Below are 16447 nucleotides of genomic sequence, written 5' to 3'. Positions count from 1 at the left end.
ATAGGAAAAAATATCCAAATTGTAATGAGAGAAATTATTCATCATTCACAGTTAATACTTCACCAAAAGACATGTGTTAATTATATTAGAAACAGTCTAGTTTGATAAATTTTGAAATAAATACATGCAGTTACCGAAAAGTTTTCGAAAAGTTGCTTTGAAACTATCTTCGTTCAAATTTTTTTTGTGCAAGTATTTAAAGCTCAATAACTTTTTACTCGTTAAGATTACGAAGAAACTACCTCAGTACTTTTTTGTAGAGAATTAAATTTCCTACAAGAATAATTGACGAAAAATACAAAAAAATTTTTTTTCGTATTATTGCTGGATAAAAACGTAAATAAAATTTTTTTACGTGTTATTTAAATGGGAAAATAAAAATTCATTGAGCTTCATGAAGAATTGAGATATCAAGCTGCGCTTTGAAGGGAATTTTTTTTATACCTTAGAGAAGCTTTTAAGATGATAGGCAAAAAACTTTTTTTTTTTGGACCACTCTAATATATATATATATAAAGATTAATTTTGAGATTTTTTTTGTAGAACGAAAATTCATCCTTATTTTATTTATTTTAAAAACTCCGAACGCGGATGTTTTTCGGAGTGAAATTCGAAATCACTCCGCAAATAAAAACTCCGGATTCACTCCCGACGCGGAGTGATTAATTACTTCACTCCGGAACTCCGAATGATGGGAGTGAAATGGGAGTGAAATTCACTCCGGATTTTTTACAGTGTATGTATAAATACATTGATTTATGATTTATTAATCGATATAAATAACTATTAATAACTCAAGTTATGCACAAAAAAAAAGAACTTTAATAAATAACAATTAATAGATAGTAAATACTATTTCAAACAGTAATATTAGCAATGTACATGTCAAAAAAATTAAAATGCCACCCCAGAATCTAAATTATTATTTGAAACATTAAAAATTATCAAGAATCTGAGTATCCTTTAACATTTATTATTTTCTGGGTGTTAATATATATACGGATATTTGAATGACAAAAGATTAAAGGATAAAGAGAAAATCTATTTGACATTTACAAATTTGAACTTTATTATATGGAATTTGGGTGTTTAGTTTTCTTGGTCATTACAAAACAATGTAGGAAATGCGAGTGCTGCGCATATTCTCCGACTGTGTACCTACTTATATACACATATATACATATAAAGTTTTGTATACACAACAATATAAGGGGAGAAGCAGGGGCACGCCCTTATTCAACGCTCCTACGATGTACGAGTAGAAAAATAGAAAAAGCTCTATCATTGTTATACATATAGTTAAAGATAGCGTATATATTCTTTTAGGTTGGTTCGAAATACCGAAATTTAAATTAAACAGACAGTATAAAAATTAATGTTTTTTTCAAGCTTTTATAGAATAGAATATCGTTTTTATTTGTATGACATGTTGTGTTTTACAAAACTTTATCTTAATTTAATTATTTACATTTGCATATACACTAGTTTTGGTTTAAATTTCAACTGTTTGTACTCTCTTTTAACTTTTTACACATTTCATCCTTCATATCACAGTCGCATTACAATACTATTAATACTATTTCATACTTATTCCTAGCATCTATCCTTGTATATTAATGACAGCCTTTTTCTGACATTCAATATTGTAATACTACTCAATCTCTTTAAATAATCTTTCCATTTCGCTAACATATATACACAGATCCCTATTTATTTCCCCTTTTAAAATTATCACTAATTTTTCCCTTTTTTCAAGCTTTTATATTTTTTAACTTTTGATCCATTTCTTCATTGACAATTTTGGTGATTTAAGACGTCTATGTGAAATGTAAAGTCGAAAATAACAAAAAATGACTTTTCATTTGAATTGGATTTTTAGAATAATTTTTTATAAATTTCTACTCCGTTTAGTTAACGGCGCAAAAGGGATGCTTTTTTTAAGTACACTATTTCAGGAAGTTTAACGTTTATATCAAAACAGTTAAAATGCTGAGAAAATGAAATTGCCGTAATTTCAGTAACGCTAGATAATTGCCAATTACCATTTTCTACTCCTGTATAAACTCATTTATATACACATTCACATCTACGTCCACGTCCACGTCCACGTTTATAATGTGTATATGTTATATATACATCTATAGAATGATGGACTGTGTACTTATTGTACTATAAGTACACATAGTGTCGTGTTGGCAATAAAAACACTACCCGGCATGATCGCAATACGGCGATTAGATTTTTATCGAAATATCACGATAAAAATAAAAATTGAGACATCAATAAAATGACTTTAAAAATCCAAATTATCTCATATTTTTTGAGAATTTTTTTTATGTATGTATTTTGTAAATTAAATTTTTGAGTTTATTCAAGTTAAGATTATAATTAATAGTTGATATAATATTACTGTGATTAATTATTTATTGTATCCACCTGTTAGAGGTAAAATGTATTAACCCTTAAATTTTACCCTTTAACATTCAACCCTTGCAGAAGCGAAAACTTAACGGATATCCGTCGTTTTTTTTTTCTTCCACCTCGAAGCACACAGTAACGTCACACAAGGGTGAGCGAGAGTCTGAGCGTGTGTTGAGTCTTCATGAGAGCACTTAATCCTATAGTTAGTGCTCAATGGAAAAATAAAAAAAAACTTTTCAAAAAGAGGAAGAACGAAAAAAAGAACGATAGCTGGTAACTTGAATGTGAGAGTACACGTGCATTTCCCAGATATTTACAATTTTAATTATTTTTCATGAAAAGGGATGTGGGTTGTAAAAATTTGAATTTTATGTGTCGTTCGGTTCGATTTCAGTTAATGGAATGTTAAATACGTAAGAATAGCAATTCGATTTGAAATAATTGAAGTAAGCTTTCGATTTTTCAGTTGATGCAAGCATTTCATTTAAATATTTGATTAAAAGACTAAAATCGAGTATAAATAAAATATATAGATTAATTTTAAAATCATCATTATGCATTCAAATATTGATTTTTGCATTATGGTAAAAATTAATTTTGTGAAATTAAAAAGCTATTAAATTTCAACGAATCTTTTCAAGGCATGAATATATAATGTATAAAAAGTTAGGAAACGACCACATAAATTTCATAAAAATTAAACAGTTACTAGATGCTGATGCATTTTTTATACAAAATTTTTTTATTAACTTTCTAAGTTAATTCTTAAATTTTTTTTCAATTTTTTGCATATTTTTCGTCATTACGGTAGGAAAAATAAGTTTTAACATGGTATTTGAATTTTTAAGTTTGCTAAACAATTAAAAGAGACCTAATCTAAGAATTTCTTGAATTTCATAATCTAGGAAGTTTTTTTTTACGATTTTTATATTTTTAATCTATGCATTTTCTTTGTTCAAAACCTTATCAGCTTGATACTACTTCTATAATTTTTTAATTCAAGAACTGATCTTTTGAAATAAGAGATCTATATATTTTCAAACAAGAATAAAATTTTAAATAAAATATTTTTCTTAAATCAAATAATTTCATTTTTTCGTATTCCTTAAAGTTGCGTATTTGGATTGAAAATTTACAATTAATTGACTTATTCTCCTCTATATTGATTATATACCATCATATATAGAACTATATTCAAAACTGTTAATTAAATACTTGTCAATTATTTATAATTGGTGACTTAATCAAAGGTTTGACATTTTAGTTAGTTATCATCTTCATTTTTAAGGGAAAATACAAGTAATATATTAATTCAACAGTTATAAACTAGCACTTGGTGAAGAAAACATATTATATAAAAAATTTTTTGTTGATTTGATGTGTTTCAATTAAACCAAAAAGACTTTTTTGAGCTCATTGTTTTTGTTTAATTCAAATTTTTACTACAATTCGAGTGTTCTTAGTGCAGCCTTTTGTTTTTAAAATCTAAAATTAGACAAATATCTAGTTGTGACAAAATAAAAAAAAACAAGTCTTCCAAAAATAGAGAACCGAGTTCTCGGTTCTACATAGAAGATAAAAACATGTACATTTTTCGAAGCAAAACTATTGGCATTTAAAAAAGTAAATTGGCATGGTCAAAGGGTAACCCAGTTGTACGGTGAGCTTCCACAGAAGCGCAGTTAAATAAAATGAAAGTGCGTCTAGGGTCACGTGCGAATTATGTACGTCCCAGTAAAATCAGAGAGTCTTCTCTCCTTCATATTATATATAAATATACAATATACCGTTAACAAAAGCATAACATTGTACATTTGTACTTTGTGCAGACATCCATTACAAATGTATGTGTGTATATGCATTAAAAGAGACACTCATACATATATACCATGAGAGAATAAGAGGGGCGGTCACTGTGACTTTCGGCTATGTCGCGTGCCACATGCAAGGGTCAGACCTCGTTGAAGAGCGACTATGTATTTTATTACCCCAAACACCTGGAATGATAATTTACTCTTACTGCCCAAAAATAATAAATAATTAATTCTATATTCTTCAATTAAAAATAAATAAATACATCATATATAAAGAAATTATAGATTTTTCCAAGACAAACTAAACTAATAATTATTTAATTTGAAATATAGATAAATCCATATAGAAAAGATTACTCAGACACTTTAAAAGCGATGAGTTCTGGCTGAGACCACAAAATGTGACAGTAACAGTAAAAGTTGGGGAGCAAACTTACGAAATTTGCTTGGAGACTTAGAACTTATCGCTCTACAACTTTGCTATCCTATCCACATTGCATTACTACATTCAAACCTTTCTGATTCAAAACCTCAACCTAACTCTCTCTCTCTCTTTCTCTCTCTAGAGCTTTTTTCCTTTTCTCTCTTCAACTGGTAACCAACATGCGATTAACCCTGGACTAGACTGCGATCCAAGTATTTTCTGCTCCCCTGTGATTACATGATTGTGGATGTTAATGAGCTTCCCAAAACACTTGTGAAGCTTTATCAGCATAAATGACGAATGAGTTTTAACATTTGTGCGATATATTACTTCTCCCAGCGGTATTTAATCTACTCAAATATACTTTTTTTTTTTGTTAATTATTCAAATGACTTTTTAGTGTTCAAATTTAAATCCAGATATCTATCCTTTCATTTCAATCATATGTTCAATTTTTATCGCTAGTAATTAAAACACATACGTATATAAACGTGATGAATAAGAATATACGTACGGATAAAAATACTTTAGGGAATACAAAGTAACTCATTACTACTCTCATGATGAAAAAAAACGTAGTTTATATATATGTATGAATTTCAATCCAAGTATGGTAATTTATTCTTTGCCACATACATTATTTATTCTCTTATCCATGGAGTAACTATAAAGTTGTTGGATTTTATATATATACATATAGTACGGTTTCGAGTCCCTCAATTTGAAATGCAAGGAAGTCAGTTGTGTTTGTTGTAGCTTTTATTTATCCCTCTCTCTAAATTCTTTTTTCGTGGCAGCAAAATTCTCATTACCACCCACTTTTATTTTCTACTATTGTACCAGTTTTGTTTAATATTTCTATATATACATATATATTATATGTTTTACTCTGAATAATATAACAACTATTATAATACAGCACACTCTCTTCAGTACTCAACTCTTTACTTTGACTTCTGACTTGTGTGTCCCATTTAGCAAAAGCATTGCAGCATTTCTCTTTCATTGCATTTTATTTCCTGTGGTTGCCGTATAGTAATATAATAATAATAATAATAATAATAATTATTATTATTATTATTATTATTATTATTATTGTTATTATAATCATAATAAATATAACCAAATGTATTATATACATTACTACATACATATACATTGAAAATGATAAAAAAAATAAGCAAGGAATAATAGCATAATGTAATATCATTTTAAAACTACATTACTTCTGTAGGGTACACGTTCATTTAACCGTGACGTCTTTGAGGAAACGAAGCAAGCAATATATATGTAGATTAAAGATCTATTGGAAAAATATTTATCAAGGTTTAAAGAAGATAAATAACTTAGAAGAAATATCGATGCAATCCAACAAAGTTATTTTATTTTATGGTAATATATTTTCATTTTTTGTTATAGGTACGTACTCTTCAGGACAAAATTTGTCGAAAAAAGTTATAAATATCAGAAAATATATCGATGAATAATATTTTTGACATTGGAAATAAAAATATATCAGTGATAGTAAAAATAAAAAATGGAAAAAAATAACAATGAAATCTGTTTGAATTTTCTGATTATTTTTTTGCACCGTATTGTAACCTTTAGAAATTATATATTTCAATTATTAAATTCCATCAGTTATCTGGTAGTTATTTGTATATAAATATACGTATCAATGCGACGTCGACAGCTAAAAGTTACATGGTACTGTCAGTGAGCGAAATTCAAGACCGAAATCGATATCTGATACGATAAAAAACCAACGAATGAGGGAATGAAAATAATAAAATTCCAATTGGTTTTAATTTTCAGTTGAATATTAGAAATGCAGAATCGGACTAAAAAAAAATAAATTTTTTATTTCAATATCATATTTTATGTACAATATAATTTTACATAATCTATACTAATATTACACTGAAAAAAAAAATTTTTTTCCACCTAGAATACTAAATTTTTTACTCGAGTTTTCTTGATATAAAAAAACTGGTATTCTTAACCTTAAAATACCACGTTTTATTATAAGGCTAGTTTTTTGACAGTGAGAAAACGGTATTCTTATAGTTAAAAAACTTTCGTATTATAAACATAAGAATACCAGTTTTTTAACCATAAGGAAACATTTCCTTGGTAGAAAAAAACTTTTTTTTTCAGTGTATAAAGAGGAAATATTTGATTGTTTATTTGTTTGCATTGAATAGGCTCCGAAACTACTGAACCGATTTGGCAAATTCTTTCACTGTTGGGAAGCTACACTATCCTCGGGTGACATAGGCTATATTATAATTTTTAATTTTGAAATTTTTGTTAAATACCCGTGTGAAGCCGGGGTGGGCTGCTAATATGAAATAAAATAAAATGATAATGCTGAGAGATATGTAGGTAGATATGTCATTGAAGAGGATAAGAAAAACAGAAAAGCCAGATGTCATCTGTTCCCTTGAAAATGGACAAGTCCAACATCAAGGCCCTCAAGGCAGTCGTTAAATATCTCGCAAAGGTACGATTTCATCAAGGACTTTAAAAGACAATACAGAACGTCGGTCAGGATGAGTATCATGAGAGTAGAAAGCGGTGGAGGTAAATGCGAAAAATAGCGCAAGGCTACCGACGATATAAGACATGTGATATCATACACACATTTCTAAAAAACAAGTGTTCATTGTTTTTCAGTGGATTGTGGATTGTATACGAGCAAAGAGGTGAATTGATCTACGTCAAGAATCAAGACAATGTCTGAAATTCCTCCAACACTACTTTTTTCTTTTTCTTCTTGTTCTTGTTCTTGTTCTTCTTCTTCTTATTATAATTACTATTACTATTTTTATTTATGTACCTGTCTATTCCTTATTATTTTACTTCTTTTATGTCTTCGTTTCTTTATTCATAGATTCTAATAAATATTATCCGAAGAAATGATTGCGCCGAGAAGAATCTGATAAAGCAAATATATGAGAAATATTACGCAAGGATAGATATGAACCAAATTTAATTTCAAATGGAATTGAAAAAATAATTTTACTATTATTATTATTTTTTTTTTTCATTATTATTGATACAATAATAATAATTTTTCTAAAAATAACAATACTAAAATAAATATTAATAAAAATATATATTTACGTTTGCTTAATGAGAATAATAACAATAATAAAAATAATGCAGAAAGAAATATAAAAAATGAAAAGTAGGAAAAAAAAAAATACGTGCCTGGAATTTAAAGATATCCTTTCAACAGCAAACCCAAATACCGAAAAACGCAGGAGGGTTTATACTAAATATGATACGCGAATAACAGGATAGAAATACCGTTGAGAAAATAGAATAAAAAAGACACATGAGTTACCCTAATATCAAAACACGTGGTAAGGTCCCCTTTAAGTCTGCGTGCTGAAGTGAGATTATATAATAAACATAAACATCAGTGTACCTAGAGTCTTAGTATCATATATATAGCCTATAAAATCCAATACGTAAGACATATATATATATATATATATATATATATATATATATATATATATATATATATATATATATATTATATATTCTATACCCACACAATATAACAGCAGATAATATGTACTGTTATTGTAAAATGTACTAGAGAGACAAGACATTTCATTTAAAAATAAGCTAGAAAAGCGTAAATGCGACACCAAGAGTCTCGACTTGACATTTTACGGTGGTGGAATACGCTTGTGGTATTTCAGCGGCTGACGCTGGCAAAATTTTAAACCCTCAGTACCAGAAGAAGCATCAGAATCTGCTCGACTCCCAGAGATTGTAAACCGCTCAAAATGAGCTCTCTTGTGTTCGTGGTAGACAACCAGGCTTTTCAACTCCGTGCGGTAACATTTCTCTAACAATACAAAATAAAAAACGGAAAAAAAAAAATTTTGCCTTTAAAAACAAAATAAAAATGCAACTGCAACAACTGCATACACATTAATTTATAGGAATAAACAGGATGAATTAAAAATCACCGGGGTCGAGACTAAGACTCACGTGGACTAGGGGTGGGAGTAGAGAGTAAAAGTAAATCGTAGAATCGTGAAACCGTAAATCACGCAAACTCCAACCACCCAATTGTTCCCCTTCCTTTACTCTTACTCTTACCCCATTCTGTCTCGCTCCATCCCTCGTTCACATTCTCGACTGACAAGCTCACTCCGTCCAGTGGTAACTCATCGTACTATCTTTCTCCTCGTAGCCTTCCCTGTGCTTCCTCAACCCCCAACCCCCCTCAAGGTCCCTTGACGTCCCTCCTTACCCCAAAACTTCCTGACGCTGTCTCTTTACTCCTCGCGAAAGATCCCCACGCGTGCTTATATTCGTACTCGTACTATCCCCAGGGTCGAGCTCGCCCTTCAACCCCCACACGTCTCTTCTCACTCATCTACTCTACTCCCCATTTTCCGAGCCCACCCTCTACCCTCTGCCCCCAACTTCTCCGCTCTCAGCTTCCTATTCTATCCATTCCATTCCGTTCTAGTCGCCCACTATGCTGCTTGTTTACCCGCTATATATATATATATATATATATGCCAGTGTAGTGTAGATATATGTAATGCTACAACTACAACTACAACTGCAACCCTGTTCATTGTTGACTGTATCTATCGCCCACCGTGCCAGCAACAACCTCCTCTATATTCCCCTTACATTTCTGCTGCACTATACCCTCTTCACCAGCTGGAAACACATGGCGTCATCAGTGTACGCCGTCCGGGAACATATGCACTAGCCCTGCCTGCCTGCGTGTCGCATACAGCGTCACGCCATCATCTATGTGCTCGAGAGATGATCAGACACTGCTATACATTCATAACTTTTTATATAATTTATAATAATCCAAATAATGGTTTATGTTATTTGATATATATGGCTCTAAAATTTCAAAACCAGCAACTGACTATTGCAACATTTGTTCACATTTTTTTTTTTTAAATATTCCCATGATAAATTGAGGAAAATTTTTATTTTTAAATAGAAAAAATATTGATAAAAATGAAATTGAAATGATGATATATCAAACATTTGATAATTTTTAGATTTTTTTTAAATGTTTTAAATAAATTACTTGTAAAAAAATTTTTTTTTAAATTACATCAATAATATTTTCAAATTTCTGCAAATGGAGTTTTAGAGAATTTTTGTTTGAAAATAATTCATTTGTTAAGACAAAATATAAAAACTATAAAATGTTTACTCATAGAATCATGAATAATATATTTTTCTTTAAGATATAAATCATAAGATTTTGTATTAAAATGTGGAGAAAAATTATAAAAATTAACTAGGAAATAAATATTTTCAGAAATTATTTCTTGAAAATTATTAAACTGATATTAATAAGATTTTGTTTGATAAATTATTAAACTTTTTTGTGTGTATGAAACACTCGTAAATTTGAATCACTTAAATTAAACTTCAAGAAAGAAAGAGAGAGAAGGACAGTATAGTTTATTTTGCTGGCTCACGACTGCTGATCCTGTAAAAAATTTGAATTCTGAGAATTTTAGACCTGACAGCTTGAAAGTTATAAAAATTAAACTGTAGATAATTTCCTTAATAGAAGAAACCACACGGAAAAAAAAATATTGTTAAAATGACTATCCAACGTATCCTCAAATGACGTTTCCTTAAAATAACAATCCGGATTTCTGATTTAAGGATTCATTTGTTTGACTTAAAATCATACAGAGAATAGCTCTTGTAAATATATGTAGTTTCGTCAAAACTGTTTCGTTAACGTGAGGATCTGTATAGTTAAATTAACTAAATGTAACGCTAAAATAATGATATGGATCGTCATTTTGATGATCCGCTGTATAGCTGAATTGGCTATACAGCGTATATCTCTAAAAAAAATGACTATACGGCGTATAGTCAGAATAACGATACGTATCCTTATTCTGACGATATTTTTTTCTCCGTGCAGGTTCCGAATCAATAATGATCTTTTTCTTTTCTTTACAAATTAAAACGATCATTTTTCACTTTTTCCTGTCAAAAAAAATAGTTTTTCTAGTTAAATGTAAAGCTAAGTAAGGTAAAAGCCCCAATATATGATCATATACTGGTACGTGATCATCTATTGGGGCTTTTACCTTATGGTGAAAATATTTTTTTTTGATTTTTTTATCAAGACAGTATTAGTTTTACAAAAGTTATTTTTTCTTTGGGTGTATATACATATATTCATATATATTACGTACAAATGTATCATATATACAAATTTATTTATGTACGAAAAATATGAAAAAAAATAAAGAAAAAACTAAAAGATGAATGTTCCGCTGAAAAAGTTGGGAAATGTCAATAATTGTGTGCTCTTTTAGGATTGACTTTGAAAGCAAGAGTTCAAAAATATAAAAATTTTAAGAAAATGGAATGATTAAATTTTTACTAAACACATTTGAGCTTTTCGAGGGTACTCTGACGTAACCTCGTACCTCAAAAAACACTACTTTACGGAGAAACAAAAAACTTTTTTCAAGAAAATCAAATTATAAAATCGTAAACGTCTATCGCTAATTTCAAAGTTTTAGTACTTTTTCATCGATATATACGCCAATTATGTTTCAGAAAAAAAATTAAATATAGATAAATCGTAACCCCCAAAAATCGAGTTACGAGGTTACGTCAGAGTACCCTCGTTTTTGCTTATAAGCTAAGAATAACCATTAAATGGTCGATATTAATTATTAATAAGAGTAGCTGAATAGTATATTGAAGATCTATAAAGGAATATAAATGTGTTGAAGCATATTAAATAATCAGTTTTATTTTTATCTCAAACTTAAATATTTCAATGGGTGATGTATGCATTCTAAAAATTATTTATTTTATTCAAAGTATTATTAATCTTAGCGCATGGATGGAAGTAATTTTTTTTTTTTAATATTTAACATGGTTTAACCGTCAATCTTTCTGTGAATTTTTCCCATCTATCACTCTTGATTGCCTTAGTTTCTGTTATATCGTTAGTAAAAATCGATTTAATGTCATTGAATAATTATTTATTATTATTATTATTATTATTATTATTATTATTAACTTTGTTTTTTCATTTTAGAAATATATTATTTTATCGATACATTATAATTAGCGCTCTCGTACTGTATTGTCTATCGATAGAATGAGAGATGAGGATGTAAATTAATAAAAAATAACAAAAAATGAAAAAGTCATAAAAGCGTGAAAAAGAAAGACCCGATAATGTCTAGCCGTCGCCGTTGATAACGAATAGAAGCGAGAGTAAAATAGTAGTGCATATAAGAGATTTTTTTCCTCCTTTTCCTTATTCTTTTTTATTCGTCTTATTATTTTTTTTTTCCCCGAGTAGAGCTTCCAAGTCTGACGAGAAAAAATGTAATTATCGTGAATCAGTACGCGAGCTAAATTATAACATAGTATATGTCAAAAAATTTAAACTCAATTATTCTTGAGAACAAAAAAAATGTATAATTGTAAAATAAAACTAAAGTCACGGGCTTTCAAATAAAAGTTTAAATAAGCGCTAAAAATAAAAAAAATATAATTCAATAACAAATATTATTTAATTATAAATATGAATTACGAATAATTAAACGGCAGTTTTTAAAACGATAATTAAATTTTCCGCAAGTTTATTTTGAAAATATATAATTATTATTATGTCAAGCCAATGTTTAATTTAATATGCTTTTTATATTTTCTTATTCAATTAGTTTTTTTAATAATAATACTTCAAAGATGAATAATAAATTAAAAACTTTTGAATAAAATTTCATTTTAAAAAGTTACGTTGACTTTAACAGTATAAAAGAATTCCACTCGTTGAATGAACACACTATATTATAATAATAATAAAATAAAATAAATAAAAAAGAGGGTATTAATAATAAAAAGTTTTATAAAAATGATTCATCAGAGCTTAAAGAAAGTAACAACTAAAGCTCAGTACTCTACTCATACAAGCTTACGTAATTCTTCAGTTCATTGTATGCCAGCCAAGGAAAAAAAATGGTCGAGGACATGAGCACTTTATATTTGTACATATACGTCATATATGAAGGTCCATACATCATATCCGAGTAAGGGATTTAAAGCTATTATAACTTTAAACAAAAAAGAGCGAAAGAACCAGTAAAAAGTTGTCATGATAGCTAGCTGTGTCAAGTAACGTAAGGACAGATACACATATATGAACACAGTACAGAGCCAGACAGCTATACGTACACATGTACACATCCTCAATATTGAGTTCTATACATTGCTGGACTACTGCTCAAGTACTTTACACCAAATATAAAGTAAAACGTTCAATTCTGGTTAAAGTATTTCAATAGCTTTTGCCTAGTTCGATTCATTTGATAGTAGCGTCTAATAATGCTGAGTCGCCTTAGTAATCGCACAGAGTAACTATCCAACTTCTACTCCATCTCGACCAACAAATAGTAAAGTTACGTCTTCAACTCTACTTCTATATATATATATATATATATATATATATATATATATATATATATATATATATATATATATATATATACGATGCAATATATAATATATCATACCATGTATCATACTTATGGATATACATATTTATCGTCATCATACATACCGTGTATCAAATAGCGGATAAAATAGTTTGGATATATATGTATATATTAGAAATATATATGTATTAGATATAAACATCTGTAAAGAGATGAATAATAAGAGAAAATTATAATCCCGGTGATTGAATCGAGGCTTGTTGATAACCCTAGGCTATATAATATATATGTTATGCGTCTTACGCTTTTTGATGGCAGAAAATTTTTATTTATTTTATAAATTTACCTTGGGAACAAAATTCTAGTTTTTGGTGATTTTAAAAACTTCTTTCATTATTATTTGGTGTTTGAAATGGTATGAAAAACCACAAGACTTTGGTGTGGTTTATCCACAGAGTTAGTCGGTACGTAGCAAGAGTATATGTAACGAAATATCCACGACATGATGCAATGAAAAATTTTTTTCTCAACATTACCCAGTGTTATTTGTTGTGTTTGTAAAGGAAGCGATAAAAAATGGAAAAGGGTTGAAATTTTTCTCAGAATGGTAAAGAAATAACTTATCCGATGAAAAATGTGACTGAGCAAATGGAAAGCGAATGAAAAATATTGAATGAGAATAATAAATGTAAATACGAGGGAGAATTAAGCAAAAAAATGAGAGTATTTGCTTGAAAACGTTTGGAGAATTGTCATTTAAAATATTTATTATTAAATTATTCATGCCTACGGATATATTATTATTTAAATCAAATCGCTATAGATGATATTATTATTATTATTATTAAACGTGAAGAAAAGACTGAAAACACAAAAGTGCAGAAAAAGTTTTTTTTTAATTTAATGAATTAAAAAAAAATTACTTTGTGATGATTAATTGGAAAAAAAAAAAAATCTTTGACAAGAAGTTGATAGATTAATGTTAGCCGTTGAAAATTGTGTAATTTTTACTGCACTAGCGTGACTAGTAGAAAATAAAATATTATATTGTCAGTATTATGAATAAAAAATACATCCATTAAACATTGAAATAAATCTTTCATGTTACATTTTTTCTAATTATGTATATATTTGTATTAATATATTATACATAGTACGTATATTACAGTAAAGATTACAATATCTTCAAATTGTTGTACTTTTTATTAACCATTAAATCGTATTTTTTTTTCTTCATTATTACCACAATACTTTATGGCTCGAGATACAAGTAAAACGAATTTTGTGGCAAGCAAATTGTGGATATAAGAATATAGACATACACATATATGCATCTATATGAATATAACTTTATTCGCATGGATAATAATGTGACTCTAACTCTAAATCTCAATAGTAAATAAATTAATGAGTAATACTTTTGAAAATAAATTTTGATATCGAAAGGGAGGAAATGACGTTGTTGATGGGGTGAAAAATACGGCCATTAAAGTAAGACTACCAATATAATAGTAGAGCCGACGGAAAATGATGCTTTTGAATAGAATAGCGTAGAATAAAATCAAATGGAAAACAACAGAAGCGAACATGGAAAATAAAACAGACGGTGACAGCTTTAAGCAGGAAATATAGGTGATAAAGAAACATCCAAGACTTTTTTACAATTCTGAATGCTCCTCTGTTCAATTTTATAGTTTGTCCTTTACTCCGTAAACCCCTAACACATAAATACTTTATATATATGTATAGTATAAAAATAAATTCTTTCAGCACAAATACTCACGAAAACTAACCAGAAATTTAGATAACAACGGTAAATGAGGATGTATATTCATCAAAAAAAAACAACCAGTTCTTTCAATGTTATTAACGAGAATAAGTTTGGAAAAACAAGAGACGTAGGTTTTCTCGCCACCACCACCGTCAACTCCGTTTTGTCGTCACATTCCCGTTTTCATTTTATAACATTTCATAGCGATACATTTTATTTTTCACTCCTAAATTGTGAGCACTGTATGTACACTCCAAAAAATATGTATTCATATTTTTCATTTTACGAGATCATTTTGTTCCGCTCCGATATTTCTGTCAAACAAACATATATGATTGAATTTTATAACTATAATATATATGTATATATTAAACACGTATATACATTTTTTTCAACTGACTTTTCTCTCTCACTCTTTAGCACCGCCGAAACTCCGATGACGGCGGAGCTCCAGATTAATATGGCCGTCCGTTGACACGAACTTTCGATAGGGCGAAAGTATCTGGTCAACTCAACAATAATCCACTAAAACATCAACTTACGTTTCCGTACGAACCTGACAAAAATATTATTATATGACTTTTATAAAATAAACATATCAAAATTAAAAATAGATAATAATAGCAATACTAGTAATAATAAAAATAATAATTATGAAAATAATAATAGTAGTAATTATAATAATAATAGCAATAATAACAATAAAATAATCACATGAATGCTCATCACCAGCACACTTCACCCTTGACTCTTTTATTCTCACACCCACATATCCTATGGTAACTCTCTCTTATTACATACATTTATACTTATACATAATACATATTATGTATATTACTTTAAAAGGTACATACACATAAATATCTACATATTAATGGATATATATGTATACATTTTCATCTACTCACACTCTCACTCTTTCTTTCTTTCTCTCTCCCTCTCTCTCTTTCTCTGGGCACTCACCTCACTGTCGTGCTTTCCTTCACCCTCACTAAAAATCCTCACTGGTATTAAACGTTAAATTTAACAAATCCACAGAAATACTTGAATGTTGCTATAAAATCAACAAAACACAACACATTTAATTAATAAACAATTGTCACTATTACTATTTATGCGAACTGATAGACATTATAAAATAATAATGGTAAATTGGACGCGGGTTACACCATGAACGACGTCAACATCACGACCGTACGCTGTCGTGGCGGCCATCTTTTTCGGGGCCATACGAATAAAACGCCGTGCTAGATCTCAACTACAAATACCAACTAACAATGTCTGTATCTACACACTTACCTAAATTTATACCTATATGGATATGTACTTTTGTACTCTACGCTCTTACGCTCTACGTTGTATGCTGTACTGTAACATATAAATGTGTTTGTACTCTGTATGTATGTATAAAAGAGTTAGGATCACGGACAATTTGACACAGTCAAAGGCTGTGTTCACTTTCACAGATGTTTCTAACGTGTATTTACGGATATGTAGGGCAACAGTGGCGCTAGTGAGGTTTTTCTAT

General features: G+C 28.9%; 1 protein-coding gene across 7 annotated transcripts in view; it reads right to left on the bottom strand.

Annotated features, from left to right (window-relative positions):
* LOC123259333 (mucin-16-like) overlaps positions 1–16362 on the bottom strand; it is a 44176-nt gene extending 27814 nt beyond the window's left edge. For 2 of the 7 annotated variants that reach the window (XM_044719720.1, XM_044719715.1), the window contains exon 1: positions 15883–16193. The gene's annotated coding sequence lies outside the window, so the exon portion shown is untranslated. Of the gene's footprint in view, positions 1–14931; positions 15476–15882; positions 16195–16218 lie in introns of those variants that run through there. The other 5 variants (XM_044719718.1, XM_044719716.1, XM_044719717.1 and 2 more) reach the window with 5 other exon arrangements.
* Between the last annotated feature and the right edge of the window lie 85 nt (positions 16363–16447).

Source organism: Cotesia glomerata, linkage group LG2 (assembly GCF_020080835.1).
Source record: "Cotesia glomerata isolate CgM1 linkage group LG2, MPM_Cglom_v2.3, whole genome shotgun sequence".
Taxonomy (NCBI): Eukaryota; Metazoa; Arthropoda; class Insecta; order Hymenoptera; family Braconidae; genus Cotesia; species Cotesia glomerata.
The sequence above is the reverse complement of the archived record's forward strand: the minus strand, read 5'-3'. Positions and strand labels throughout refer to the sequence as shown.